The sequence below is a fragment of the Helianthus annuus genome, chromosome 10 (genome assembly GCF_002127325.2).
Source record: "Helianthus annuus cultivar XRQ/B chromosome 10, HanXRQr2.0-SUNRISE, whole genome shotgun sequence".
Taxonomy (NCBI): Eukaryota; Viridiplantae; Streptophyta; class Magnoliopsida; order Asterales; family Asteraceae; genus Helianthus; species Helianthus annuus.
In genome coordinates, this window is record NC_035442.2 from 166,067,913 (window position 1) to 166,082,315 (window position 14,403).

The window sequence follows — 14,403 nt, forward strand, 5'->3', positions numbered from 1 at the left end:
GAAAAGAACTCAGTGCCTTCAGTGAATGATGTTAATTTTCCACCATTGAAGGATGAAATTTTTAAACAAAAGGTTGGTAAGGTTGAGATCTCGAATCAATTTTATTCTGAAAAGAAAGAATTTGATGTGGAGAAAGCATTTAATGGAAATGTGAAAAAGATTTTTGAGAAAATGGTCGAGGGAAAGGCCAAAGGGGTTAAAGATTTTTATGCGACAAAGAAGGCAACTTATAACCCAACTGAATCAGAGTTAAAATCACCCAAGGTTGGTCAGACTTGGGTGGACATTCTTTTTACTTGAAAAATCGGACTTGCCGTAGCTCCCAAGTTTGTAATTGCGAAGCAGGAATCAGCATCATTCTTGATAAAATTGATTTTGTGAATGAATTTTAAAGTTGATAAATTTTTACAGGTTGTGACTTGCCGGAGCTTCCAGGTTGGTAAGTGTGAAGCAGGAATCGGCATCTTTATTGGTAAAATGAATTTGTGTAGATGTGTTATTCCTACAACTGGTACAGATGTTTGCTCTTATTAGTGATTCGTCAAGGTCATTAAGTTGAACTTGATGTAATCTTTATATATGTGGTATTTCTTTGAAGAACAAAATGATGAACCCCAAACCTACAAGTGGTTAAAACAAAACTTATTTTCCGGAAAAACCATTTTGATTAAAACAAACTTAAGTGTTTTGAAATCTAAATGGGAAAATAGTTTGTTGAAAGGGGGAGTTCTGATTGTTTATGCCAAGTGGCTGGCGAAATGAAGCGATTCACAACAGTTGTCAATTTACGTGTATAGTTTGTTTTCAAATTTCTTTAAATGTGTTTGCATTTTAGGGGGAGTAAAAAATTTCAGAAAATCCAAAAACATTAGAAAATTTGAAAAAGGTCAAAAACATGATAAAATTCAAAATGAGTTTTGTTGTATAAAAGAGGAAATGATAGTACATCAGTGGACTATCACAACATGCTAAAGAAATGGAAAGTATAAATGTGATAAACAATCTCACTGCGGATGTGCCAGTAGGTTTTTATACATTTAGTAGATTGTTTTTGAGATATAAACCTAAATTTCAAACTTGCTTATCTCGTGGGGAACATTTCTTGGATATATGGGTAACCCCCAAAATCTTGTTTGAAAGGTCCTTTTTTCTGAGATACTAGGTCTTTATACTCAGTGATATCTGGGGTATTATCCCGGGACTTCTGATTTTGCGGAAGCAATGGCCTAGTCCCCATATAATACTTTGCATTTGCTTGAAATATAGCATCACCCTCAGTACAAAAAATGATGAAACATTGAAAAATGCTAATCATGTGCTGTTGAAGAAAAGATCCTCTAAAGGGGGCACACCAAAAGTCGAGCTGTCATCTCTCTGCTGAACGGAAGTTCTGACCTGAGCTCTCACGGTTTCACATTTAACCCTTTTAACAGATATCATCTAGGTATACTCACCTGTAAGACTGAATATTGGGATCTGGATACAGGAGTATATTCAAGTGGTGGGACACGCGAATAAGTTTAAGTCATTAAAACATTAATCTCGTATCTCGAAACAGTTGAACTTTGTGTGAAAATTTAAGTGGATCAATATACTGACAATCTAGGTGAATTGTTTAAAACTTAAAATGAAATGAAGCTTAATGGTGTTGGTGATTTGTCTCATAAACTGATATGATCCTCTTACACAAACTCACAAAAATATTGTCTGTAAATATTTCTTTATTGCATTTCATTTCTTTTATATGAAAAGTCCCAAAAGATTTTCAGTGTGTTTTAGCATAAACTTTTGAAAAATCCAAAAAGGTTTTCGACAACTGGTGTAGAAAAGCTGATTTTCAAAATTTCAAGTGCTAAACATGATGACATTTTGTGAGGGGAAGTTTGTGTTTAAAATTTTTAAAATGATTAAATCATTCTTTCAAGTGGTTCATCAGAAAGAGATCTACAAGTGGTGTCTGTGATTGTCTAATCTGAAAATCTTAAAACTTATGTTTGTGGTAGAGACAATGCAGGTTTGAAACTTGAGAAGAGCCAGGTTCCGATATCTGAAGACTCTGTGGTTAGAGAAAGCCAGGTTCAGATACCTGAAGATCAGAATGGATGCCAGGTGACGATTCTGATTACGAGCATAACTCGAGGGGGAGTCTGCTTGCAAAAAGGGAGCCTGTGGATGCAAAAAGCCAGGTTACGATCTTGGTATTGCTGATGCTGATGAACTTAAAGAATCAAGAGATCTGATCAAGAGAATTGGAGATAGAAAAGAGCCAGATCAAGATCTTGGAATGTTAGAAGATAGAGCCAGTTTGAGATCCTAAGTCGTTGAAGATTAATATCTGAGGGGAGTTTGTTCGAGGAGAGTCTGTTTGATGCTGATGGAAAAGAGAGCAGACAGACTGATAAAGACCGAAGGCGGCAAAGACTCAACACAGTAGACTCGTCAACATCTGAGAGGGAGTCTGTTGGTGCATACATCTGTCAATTTCGTCTTGTATCGAGTCTCGCATTACACATGGCACGAAGATCAAGAAATCAAGGTTAAGAGTTAATTTCGCATGAAAAGGTCTACAAGTAATTCCGCACGGAATTACTTAATATCGTTTGAATGAGTAATTCCGCGTGTATGATGTAATTTCGCATGTATGTAATCCGTGTGAAGTATGTTTCATGCGGAATTAGGTCAACTATAAATAGGTGTGATTCCGTATCATTTGGTACGAAATTACTTTGGTGTTTTCTGACGGCGAAGCTCTGTCGAAGTGTCTTCAGATCTATAATCGTTTCAGAATCAATACAAAGACAGTTATTAGTGTAAATCTAGCTGAATTCAACTCATTATGTCTGTTTCCGCCTTTCATTTTGAGTAGAACGCTTCTGATAGACTCATCTCGGGTCCGACAACGGTCCTACAAACAGAATAATCTATTTATATCAATCTAAATATTTATATATATTATACTTATATAATAAAACATTATTGTGTGACACCTGTCGTTCATTAATTTTAAATTGTAAAATATTTATAAATAAAATAAATTATTTATCACGAAAACCAAACTTTGTATTAATATATTAAATATTTTTCGTTTCACTATACAAATGTTTGGTAGCCTCTGAATGGTCATTAAGAGGCTACCTCTTAATGGAACCATTAAGAATTTTACCAATGAGAATGTAGAAGAATGTGACATGTGATGATTTACCATTCAGATGTTACCTCTTAACCATTCAGACTTGAGGTTACCTCTTATTCATTCAGAGGTTTTAAACCATTAAGAGGTAGCATCTGAATGGTCATTAAGAGGCTACCAAACAGCCCTACTTAACCTGTGTAATACATGATGTTTTTTAAGATATAACTTTTTATTATTTGATATATAAAATTAGATTTATTCAATTCATAGTTTTTTAAGGATATACATTTTTTTATTTAGTATAGAAAATTACATATATTCAAACTGTGTAATACACATATCTTTAAAGATGTAACTTTTGTATTATTTGGTGTATAAAATTAAATTTATTCAACCCGTCTAATAAATGAGGTTTTTTAAAGATGTATTATTTTATTATTTGGTAAACAATATTACATGTATTCAACCCGTGTAATACACGTGGTTTTAAAGATATAACTTTTTTATTTGGTATATAAAATTATATTTATTCAACCCATACAATATGGTTTTTATAGATATAACTTTTTATTATTTAATATATAAAATTATATTTACTCAACACGTGCAATAAAGGAGATTTTTAAAGATATATATATTTTTTTATTATTTAGTATAAAAAATTTATTTATTCAATCCGTATAATACACGGGGTTATAACCTAGTATATATACATATAGGGTCGGGATTTAGAGAAAACGCTCAAAAGTGTGAGAACGGTGAGAACGCTTATCGATCGTCCGATCAAAACAATCTATGGACTAGATTGGTGCGGTGACATTTTCGTAAATAACATCAATTTTATTACGTGGACGCGCTTCATTAAGGGTAAAAGTGTCTTTTGACTACTCCAAACAAAACACCATCTCATGAAAATAAAACGCCAAAACAAAAATCACACAGCATTCTGCTAAAAACACCATTAGATATAAAACGCCAAACTTAATTATAGTAAAATCCCGCCTAAAAAAACCGCCAGAAAATCCTATATATACAACAACTCAGACATTCAATTAAAAAACACAAACAAAAACCCCAAACGCCATATTTAATATATACCATTCGACTGATAAGCGCCAGAAACCCCAAACATCAAATATATTGCTGTCAATAAAGTGTAGCTGTATGGTGTGGACAACATTGTCAGTTATATTTCTTAACTGAGGATTAACAATGTTATCCAACACCATACAGCAACACTATATTGATTTTAGCATGATCAAATTTACAGTTTTAAGATGGTTTATTTTGTGGCGTTCTTTTTATCGGTAAAACGCCAAAAAGATAACATTTTGGCTGAAAGAGCGTAAAATCAATAACATTTTTGCTGCATGAGATGGACAAAAATTATAGAAAAAGAGGCTGATTTCATACGAAAGTCGAAACAGCCAGTGAAAATGCTTCAAAAGAAGAAAGAGACTGGTGACAGTGAAGATTTGAAGATCAATATTTATTTTGTTTAATTTTCTTTTTCAGTTGATTTTTATTTAATAAACAACGTCATATCTAATAAAAACGCCAAAAAAGGCAAATGTCTTACACCTTTGGCGTTTATCAAACCATCATAAAATTAATTTGGACAAGTATTATAAAAAAACTTTTTTTATGTATTTTTTTTTATTTTCCTTTTCAGTTAATTGTTGTATATAATAAAACACCATATATAATAAAAACGCCAAAACAGCCAAAATGCTTGTTTAAACGATATCATCCGGTTAAAACGCCCCCCCCCCCCCAAACTACCAAACTATAATAAAATTAGTTTTAAAAAGTATTATAAAAACACAAAAAAATAAAAAAAATAAAAAACAAATTTGAAAATGTAACTAGAAACAGTAACTTCAAATCAGAAAAACTGAAGATAGGGAAAATTTATTATATTAGAATCTAAAACGCCAAACTTGAAAGATGGGACGTGTTACAGACTTCAGAGATAAAGCTTGTCAAAAACAATAATTACAAACAGTAACTGAAAAGACGAATACTTTATTATAATAATGCACCGCCTAACTTACGCGCCAAAAAGAGATCCTATAAAATGATACATTTCAGCAACTTCCATTTGATCAAAAAAAAAAAAAAAACAAACAAACGCCAATACTACTAAAATACCACTCACTGTAAAATGCCAAAATATCAAAGATGGCTAATATGCTTTCTTGGATATTCAGTATTGTTATTCGTCAAGTTTCACTGAATGAATTGTTAGGGAGGCAAGTAACTCAGTAAGATCTTGCTTCATGAGATTGACAAAAATTCAAGAAAAAGATACTAATGCCAGTCATATGGCATTTTTGTATTTTTTGTTCTTGAAGAAGGCTTGGATGAGGAGAAGAGATCAATGACACTGAAGAGTGGGATGATGATAAAGATGAAGATCAACATGAAGAAAAAGTGAAAAACCCACCCACACGTCATAGATCTATGTTCCCAAACATCCACAAAAAAAGCCACTATAACAGACGAGCAGGCAAAATAATCAAACCGATGAGTTTGTTAAGTTTTACATAAAACGCCATATTTTGGTGTTAGTTCTTGTACTATTAAAGAACAGAGAGACTGGTGACAGTGAATACTGTGAAGAGAGATCCGATTAGCATTTTTAATTTATTTTCTTCGCTTGTATTTTTTTTTTTATTGTGGCTGAAATATAATCCAACAATTGTAAAACGCCAAGATAACCCAAACGCCAAAATGTTTATAAAAATAATAGAACAATGAGTCATCTTGTTTAAAACCCCTTCAAAAATGACATTCAAATAGATTTCCTGCCCCCTGGGCTCCAATGGCATACGTTGTGAATAAACGCCATAAACGCCAAAATGTTGATACAATGAAACCATTAAAACGCCATCAATTATTGAATTTGGTTAACGTCAAAAATCTTAAAAACCAAAAATTAAAACAACATTGGGAAAAAGCGGAACTGTAAAAGTAGAAGATGAAAGGACAAAAAAGCCCTTCCGCCCTTTTCTAAGCGGCATGACATGTGTTGGGCCAGGAAACGTTCTCACCGTTCTCTCACTTTTAAGCGTTTTCTCCCGATCTTGTTTCTATATATATATATAGATATAGATTACACCGTATGACCGAAGAGCATTCATATTGAAATTCCTCTACCATCTCAAACCCTATAATTTAAGAAAAAGAAATTAATGTTTTAAAAGTTTTGCACTTCACTCGATTCCCTAAAATAGAGAACAGATGTATGGTTTGATAGTCCCTATATATAGAGAATTATTATTACTATTCGTTCTATATATTTTGTTGTGAGTGAAAGATAGATAAAATATAATTAAAAAAGAATAAAACAAATATTTTATTTAATTGAATAAATATTTTAGGAATCAAATGGCTTTAAAAGGTAAACAAATATTAAAGACAATGGCAGTCTTGATGGTGTGTGGGGATGACCTCCGCACAAAGTTCGTGATTTTGAGGGGCACGCGATTTATAAAAATCCAATATGTATGTGTTATTTTTTGTTTAATATTAAAAACATACAAATTCCAATATAGACCCATTTATAAATCATTTTTGTTTTAGAATTTAGCCCACTTGACATTAGGTTTATTGAGCTCAATACTAAAGTGATTTTTTTTAAATAATCATAAAACATTACGGAATGACACATTTTTTCAAGCTCGAACAGGGTATGTGAATTCTCAGAGACGCCTCTGATTAAAGATAATGTATTTTTAATTAAATTATTTAAATGAAGATAATAATTCAAATGTGAATTACATTCAATAGCATATTCTTTTGAGTTATATATACAATTTCATTATACTTAAAAGAACAAAGATAAACATAACAAAGGGAAAAACATATCTCAATTGGTACTCTTAGCATACTCTACTGGTTAGGGATAACAATTAAACCTAAATCAATGGGTAAATCATAAAATCAAAATATTTGGAACGGGTATGGGACAGGTATTTGAGTATGATATTACTTTTAATTTTTTTAATAGGTATGGAACGTGTATGGCAGTGGCGAATCTTGGCCCGAATGACGGGGGGTCGAAAACGTATATACCCAAAAAATTTTATAGAACCGGGGGGTGGAAAACGTATATACCCAAAATTTTCTATACGAAAACCACATATATAACACTACTGAGCAAAAAGTTCGAGGGGGGGGGGGGAGGGGTCGGGCGACCCCTCCCGCCCCTTCTATACTTCGCCCCTGGTGTATGGGATTAAGTAATATACCCAATTACCCGAAACATATACCCGTTCACTCGATAATACATCCATTTTTTTTTCTTTTTATCTTTAATTTTTTTATATATCTAGTACAACCCCGTTAATCTAAAAACATGTAGAAATGAACATACAAGTTTTTTGATGTTCATATATTTAAGAAGTTTACATTAGTTTTTAGAGAGTAGGATGCATATAGTATGTAATTGATTAATGTATACTTATAAAAGAAGTGGATGGTAAGAATTTGTTGTTTTTGAAAAACCCAACACGTTTACCTGATATATGACAGGTAATTCTCCGATAAATATCTGACGAGTATTGAGTTGGGGGATGGGACAACATTTTACAATCTGGCATGGGGTTTAGATTACCAAAACTCGTCCCAAACCTGCCCTGTTGCCATCCACACTACTCATCAAATCTAGGTGTTTGAATTCGGTTATCCAAAAATTATGAATAGTTCATTTTAGTATCCGAAATTCAGATACCTGAAAAAATGAAAATGGATTTAGATACCCTAAATGAACATTTGAATTTTGATAAGATGAACTTTTTTCTAAGTTCCAGTGTTAATAAAAATTAGAGTAAAGTATTATTTGAGTCCCTGCGGTTTACATCAAATTGTACGTTGAGGACCAAGTTTTTTAATTTCAACAATCAAGTCCTCAACATTGCATAATTTGAACAATTGAGTCCCTTCTGTCCAGTTAGATGCATGTTTAGATTACAGTGAAAAGACCAAAATACCCCCCAAATTTTTACATGCAACATGATTCCCTGCATTAAACTTAAAATTATACCTCAAATTCAAATCTTTTAAATTTTTAACTTACCACTCTTAACTAATCTTAACCAATCACTATCAATTAATTGCTAGCTAAACTGCTGAATTTGGCCAACTGCTGCATTTGAAACACTCCAACTGGTTGCTAAACAATTAAACTGCTAAACATACTAATAACATACTAATCAACTACTAAAGATAATTGTTCAAATTGTGCAACGTTGGAGATTTGATTGTTGAAATTAAAAAAGAAAAATTTTGGGCTTAACATGCAATCTGGTGTAAACTACAGAGACTCAAATTGTACTTTACTCTAAAAATTAAGTATGTGTTCCAAATTCAAATTATAAACAAAGAACACTTTTAAACCCAATAAGTTGATATTCATAACTGATACGTTACAAACCTTGTTTTATTGCTATTTTGTAAAGAATACTTTTTGTAACATAAGTAATCCATGTCATCAAAAAGTTAACTGAGTTAATTTTCAGTTAGTATGGGATTGCTGGAGAAAATACTTTGTCTCTAAACATTTTCAAAGTTGAGATTAATCCAACTAATAGGTCGAAGTTAAGAGTATTAAAATCCAATTTCCCAAAAATAAATTTAGTTTTTTAAATGCTGAACTTTTTGTCTGAACAGAAAATTTCTTTTATTCTATGTCTCTGTCGTTTGTGTTACTTGAACCATAGACCTCTCACTCCCAAACACAACTGTTTAAAGGCTTTACTTTTACCCATTGACCACCACCCACCCAATTGAACTGTTGAAGTAATCGGATGTAACTAAAAATTATGATGCAACAACTAAGTTAGATGTCTTGAATTCGACGAAAAGGAAGAAAAATAGCAATTCTTTATTTTAGGTTTTTCATTCATAGACATTTTAAGATCAAAAGAAAATACTGATCCTGGGCCGATTTGATGATTTATGATGCGGCCCCTTCACAATTTTCTCTTCATTTAGAAAAGGCCGAAGCCCAACTTTCACAATTATAAAGAAAAAATAATTCACACCCTCTTGGCCTCTTTGTCAACTAGCTACTATTAAATCTATACCACTCTTCATCCGGAGACTAAAATTCTCAACACTTAACTAAGAACATTTTTGTCATTCATCATGATACCACTAGATAACAAGCCCTTTGGTAACTTTCATAATTAAAAGAAAAAAACACCGATAGAATTGAACTCTGATAAGAAATTAGAAGTTTTGTTAAAATTAAAGTAATATATTTTCTTTTTCATTAAGATATATGATTAATTGGTTTGCTTGTGGATTAGCTTTCAAGATAATTCATGTTGTTACTAATAATGTTATCTAGCAATAGGATAAGAGGAAAGAAAAAAACATTTTTTATATAGCACTTTATCACGCAACTTGATACTATATATTCCATCCCATGACCTTTCCAATGGTCACAAAACTCATTTGAAAAAACACATTTCTTAGTGGTCACATTTTTTACACTAAAAAACAATTTTTTGGTAAATTTTACAATAAGTATGAAAAATCGTCTGAGGCACCCTCGGGCCTCCATTATCCTCCGCCCATGGTGCCAGCCATGCACGTCTCCAACCCGCGTCACATGCTTCCCATTTTCAAGCGCGTGTTTTAGTGCATTATTTGGTTTAATTTGTGCATTTCTTTATCATGTCCTTAGTGGTCACTAGTTAAATTAGGGATTTTAGATTTAAATAAACCCCAACTTTTACCAATTGGTCAATAACACTACCAACTTTCAATTTGCACACCAGCACTCCCAACTTTCAACTTATTGGCCGATAACACTCCCTAACTAACTGAACCCTAACCCGTTAGCTGATGTCAGCTGCCACGTCATCAAAAATGTCAAGTCGTCTGCCACATCAACTGCCACATCATCAAAAATGCCATGTCAGTTGCCACATCATAAAAAATGACACATCCGTTGCCACGTCATGTTCCACATCAGCAAAAAGGGGAACATCAGCAAAAACTAACTGGGTTAAGGTTCAGTTAGTTAGGGAGTGTTATCGGCCAATAAGTTGAAAGTTGGGAGTGCTGGTGTACAAATCGAAAGTTGAGAGTGTTATTGGCCAATTGGTGAAGGTTGGGAATATTAAAATCCAATATCCCATTAAATTATGTGTCAATGTAAGGCTATGGGTATGTTTGGCATGGAACTTTTAGCTTTAAATTTTTAAGAAAAAACTCATACTCAATAAAAAGACTTGTCTGGTTGAAGGAGCTTAAAGCTTGTAGCTTAGGAGCTTGAAGTTTTTAGCTTAGGAGCTTGAAGCTTTTGGTTGAACGCTCCTACTCAATGTTTTAAAAATCGGTTTTTAAATCAAACCGGATTAGGCTAAAAATGGTTTAACTGGTTGAACCAGGTTGTACCGAGCGGTTCAACCGGGTTGACTAGTTAACTCTATAATTTCATAAATTACAACATCAACTCAAAAGTTAATCCAAATATGCATGATTACATATTAAAAGATGATTCAAAAGTAAATCCATAATAAAAAATAATCCTAAAGATAATCGAAAATCATTCAATTTTCCAACAAGCTCTTTTAAATGAAAGTGTACGATATGTTTAAGCCATTTGGGTGTTGAATACGTCAAGTTCACGATCGTGTAAAAGATGAAATTCACTATTATCGCCATCCTCATCAACTAGAGGATAACTATTTTCGTTTCATACAATAGTAAATAAGAACTTTTACTTACGAATAATCATAACATTTAAAAATTACGTAAGATAAGTAACATATATTTTAAAAATAAGTAACAACCCAAACTAAAATAACCCTGGGCCAGTGCCGGTATTACGTTTCAAACCGATATACCGGATTTTACCGCCGGTACAAACCTTATGCCGTTTACTTATATACCGGGGTGTTTCATACCGGATTTACATCTGGAAACAGTAATACCGGAATAACCGGCCGGTATTTACCGGTTTTTAAAACATTGCTCCTACTAGTAGCGTTTAGAAGGAGCTACAAGATTTTATGGAAAAAAATGACTATTTTAACCTGTAAAGATAATGATTAACCTCTAAAGATAATGAAGTTTTTAGTTATGTTTTTTTTAGTTATGTTTTTTTAGTTATGTCTATTTTGGTTATTTTATACGTTTTATTAAAAGTTCCAGCTACTTTGCCAAACACCTAAATATATCTAAAAAGCTACAGCTACCAGCCTCCAGCCACCAGCTTCTAGCCACCAGCCACAAACCATCAACCACCAGCTACTTTTGCCAAACATACCCATATATATATAGCCATCAATATTTATATTAACTATTCATGTTTATTTCCAGAAATTAACTCTCTAGTTAAACCTCCTCCTTCTTCTTCGATCTATCTCCAAGCTTCAGTTAACTCCTTCTTTGGTTAAGCACTCTATCACTAGGGTACAAACAATTACATCAAATGTTTTAGGCCTTAGAATCAAGAAAAAAAGTAATCTATATTATAAGTTAAAAATATATGTAATAACTAAATGAGAAGAGATAACAGAATAATTGAAGGGCCTAGAAAATTAACATTAACATTATACGTTTTGACGCTATATAAATACAATTAAGAAAAGGTTCTCAAAAGGGCCTCGATTTCAAAGTTCGTAATAAGCCCCAAATTATATTGAGCCTCCCCTATAGCGTTGGGCATGATAACATAACAAGGCACCCTTTTAAGTGAACTCCAATGGTCAGTTTTACATCAACTGCTTTGTAGCCGGCACTGTTGACTTCTTCTTTGACGTCGATGGCCGAACCAAAGGAACATAAAGTAAAAAGACGAGGTACTCGAACTAATAAAAAAATTGCAAATAAGATTGACTGTAAGACCACAACTCTTTTTTTTTAACTATAAATTTAGATCACTGACGGAGCACTGCTAGTGGAACCACCCGATCATATCCGTCTCCATTAGGCAATAATGCATATACACCAATTTAGGAGGAAACCCGATAAATCTTGAAAAAACCCACTTGTGGGAATCGAACACAAAACCTAACAGTCCTAAGCTTTATCTCACCTCTAAGATGTCACCAGGCTATAATGCCATGAGCCAGAGCTCTCATGTACCCTCAAGGAAGTCATGCTCCCAACAAAAAGAAAGGTACTAGACTTTAACTACTACAAAATATTAAAGTAGACGGCCCAAATGATTCATTGCCTAATAAACGTGACAAAAACAAAAGTTGACTCTACACTTTAAGAGACCAAATCCTGCTCTATCTTATTGTCACAAAATTTATTATCTTCAGGATCTTAGAAAATCCAAAACGTGGGTGTGTGGATTCTGAGAGTGAGTCACGAAGATGCAAAGTATAGCTGTAACATATGCATATCTAGTTCAATGCTTATGATGATTTCTGAAGATGAAACTTTAGTAACAAAAAATGAAAGCATTTAGTTAATAATTAAGTCGATTATAGCATTGGTATCACAAATTAGGAATAATGATTCTTGATTATTACCCTTATAAAAAACACACGAGCTTAGTTAAGTTTCTTTTTAGAATGATAAAGTCACACACTAAGGGCATGTTTGGCTAAGCTTATTATAGTTAAAAAGGACTTTTGGAAAAGGACTTTTGGGAAAAGGAGTTTTTGAAAAGGAGTTTTTAAAAAAAGTGTTTGGATTAGCTTATTGATGTAAAATGACTAAAATGGACATTCTTTTAGATATAAGGGGGTAAAGAAGGGTATATTGGTAATTTATAGTTTGAAAAGTTAAAAGCTGACCAAAAAGTCACAATATTGTGACTTCTTGAAACCTTATTTTTCTTCTTTGCAAAAAGTCATTTCTAAAAGGACTTTTGGCTTAGCCAAACACAAAAACAACTTATTGGCTTTTTAATAAGTCAATAAGCCAATAAGTTGTAAAGCTTAGCCAAACATGCCCTAAATCCACTTTTAATTTTTTACACCAATGTCAACCACGTAACTAGAACTCATATGAAGTTAATTAATTGACTTTTTTAGATGTTTAGGTTATGAACAGGGTCATCTCCGAGAATGTTAAACAGACTTTGGGCACTAAGCCAGATAAAAAATGGATCCCTGAATCCCTTAGGTTTACTTTTCGCTACAATTTGTGTCCCTTAATCACACACTGTTAGTAGTTTTAGTGAAAAGACTTTTGCCATTATATCCTTTCAATACGCATCCCTGTGTTTTACATGTTGTATTTCCCTACAGATTCAAATGTGTCCTTTCAATACGCGTCCCTATGGTTTATAAGTTTTCTCCCCCTCCGTCCCTGTGCTTTACATGTTTTCTTTTCCTCAAATTTCAAATGTGTATTATGTTAACCATAGCGTTTATGAAAACATATTATGCAAACCATTATAATTATCACTTTTCCGGATGTTTTAGCATAAAAAAAAAAAACTGACATGTTCTAGCACAAAGAACAACTAACCAAATAAACCAACTAGCATGTTTTAGCCTAAAAACCGGTTAAAGTGAAAAAATCAAATGTTATTGTTATGGATGTTGTTAAATAAGTTTTAAAATAATAGTCCATTGGGAATCTTTATGTCCATGGGGACCTAATTCATTTCGACGAAATAACGAGCTAAATGTGCCCGCTAGTTTTCATTTAAATTTATAAAAGTTTTCCAGTTGAAAAACGGCTAAAATTGACTAAAACGCCATCGGATAATAGGTCGGGCAAACTACCTTCAAGGTAGATTTAAAAATGAGTTCCTTGATAGAGTTGATCATTCTAGTAACATAGGAAAATATGAGGCATAAACTAGAATGCATAATGCCTCCTAACGGGTCGGTTGGGTAATAAAATTCAAACTGAAACAATGATTTGAAAGGCTGAAGGATCCGGGTTCGGATCAAGGTTTTGAACCTATAAATATGAAGGAAATTCCTAAAAAATGGTAAACTTAAAGTTAGGTCAAGTCATGTTCAAAGATTGAGAAATTTTGACAAAAATTCGGATAGGGGTAAAAACCGCGAACATCCAAAACTTTCTGTAAAAGTTTCCCGCCCGCACTACAGGGGGGGAAACACCAGGCCCCTCCGCGACATGCGGGGTCGCCTAGTCAACATCTGGTCAAATTTTACTCCCCCGCGCCAAGCGAGGGAGCTGGGTGACCCCTCCGCGACACTCGAGGGCACCCTGTATCACCGAAATTGTTTTCTTTGTAATTTTTAAATGCGTTTGACCGTTTAACTTAATCACTAATTGTTTTTGGTGTTTATGTAAGGTCGTGGGGTATGGTGGGGCGG